We start from the raw sequence: 2140 nt of genomic DNA on the forward strand, positions 1-2140 counted from the left end.
CTTTCCAATCTGAGCTCAACACTTCTGAATATGATAAGGACTCTTTACACTCAGAACTATTTTCAGTAAGGACAGCTTGACTAACTTAACCTCTCACTTAACTGAGAAGCATGGGCTAAGCAAGAATTCAGTGGGAAAATTCAGTTCCTGTGTAACATTAACAGCATGAGCTTTCAAACTGATTGAACCAGTAAGCTATTCCACTACCTTCAGCATATCCCAACTGATAAAATACCCAATTCAGAAGACAGAAACTATTTACGCTTACAGAGGACAATAAAATACAGGAACCATATGGGCTTCCATGCTTCACATCAGTGCTAGGGACCAGCTCAAGGCCTGAACAGGAACTTCTGTACGACTATCTACAGAGTTACATTTCCGACTTTGTTACAGATTTCTCTGTGTAACCCTAATGAAAGAGCCTGCATGTGTTTCAGTTCCCCATCCCCAAAATGGTGCGTAGCTCCCTGACTGCTTAGCTACGCCGGTGATGGCGCTGAGGGGAAGAACCTGAGTGAGGCAGTAAGAGGCCATCCTGTCCGTGCCTGTTCTCCTGAGACAGCCAGCAAGGTAGGCAGGTGCTACTACCTGGGACAGGAGCTTGCGGACTAAACACCTATCTACTAGGAAACAGTGCCAGCAGTTTTTTCTACATTAGCGACGTGCACAGCTACATGGGAAAAGAGTTGCTGATTACTGAGTTTCAAGCAATGAAGTGGACGTGAACAGTCTCTGTTTGCTGTTTCCCAGACCCTGAGCACCCAGCCTCAGTACCACATCAATACACTGCAAGAGCACTCTCTTGACTGAACCTACACTCGGATGCAGTGCCTGCCAACTTATTTCTCTCTCTGTCCAGATACCTGAGCCACTTACTACTCTGAGAGGCATCTTGCTCGTCCTAATCCATGTCACAACTAATCATAGAAATACCACCATGGCTCTGCTGTAGTCAGCCTAAAATATTCCCATTCCTTCATCAGAAAAGTGAAGCTTTGCACTTGCCTGTGGAATGAGTCAGGCCATGTGTGGAGTCCTAGCTGCACTCAGGTCCTATTCATTTCTGTATGCGCTGGACTTTCCCTGAAGGTTGCCACATACTTCCACAGCGAAGGGCTCAACCTCAGTCCTACCTCAGTGCCATCAGCTTCCAAGCCCTGCCAAGGCACTAGGCTTCTTATGATCACAGCAGGCAAAGCAAGGGAAGACATGGAAAAGAACTGCTGGATACCAAGACCAGAGAGGAAGAGAGATCTGGAATCTGTTCCTGACTCTGATCTTGGGCAAATCATGTAATTTTTTCGGAGCTTCACATTTTCTGACTATAAAATCATGGAATAACACTGGAAATATTAACACTTGCCCTCAACCTGGGGTGGAGGGACAGAGAATTAACTCATTCCTATTTGTAGAATAACACTAAGAACCCCTGGCAGAAGCAAACAGAGCAAGGCATTATGAACAGACTGCACCAGCAGCCTCCCCTACATCACTGTGTTCAGGAGCACAAAAGACAGGCTGTTGCAACTGAAGAAATACAGCCCAGGATTAGCCACATCCTGCTGAGCAGCGAAACACACCCTCGACCTCTTCCCCCCAGGAAGCTGAAGGCTCGTGGGACCAATTTGGCCCAAAGCTGTAAGCTGGAGTTCCCTGCCCTGGGAATGTGGCACAGAGCAGCACTGGAGTGTGAGTTAGGGTTCCCCAGAGCAGCAGGACATTGCTGAACCACACAGCACTTCTCACCCACTCCCAAACCAGAGCAGGTAAGGGGATACGGGGCCCAGCTCACTTGTCTCTGTCCAAGAAAACTCACGTACCAAACTCAGGACTCCCAAGTATTGAGGCCATGGCCTGAGGTCTTAGGCACCCTTCCAGCACTTCTCCCAACAGTATCAAGCCAGATCAGTGAAACTTAATGCCCCTGTGGGGATTGTAGACTCCCTAGCATTACACATTAAGAACCTGTTAAAATTCTTCCTTAGGGAATTTGCCCAAAGACCCAAATGTTTGCTAAAGGACTCTTTCTTCTCTTGAAGTCTTTGTTCAGACAGTTTCACCAAAAAGTAAGCTCTCCAAGCACTGCAGAGTTAAATCAGTGGAGATGAAACAGCAGTATTTACAAGGAAATAAAAGG

The sequence above is a fragment of the Cariama cristata genome, unplaced genomic scaffold (assembly GCF_000690535.1).
Source record: "Cariama cristata isolate BGI_N322 unplaced genomic scaffold, ASM69053v1 scaffold37564, whole genome shotgun sequence".
Classification (NCBI taxonomy): Eukaryota; Metazoa; Chordata; class Aves; order Cariamiformes; family Cariamidae; genus Cariama; species Cariama cristata.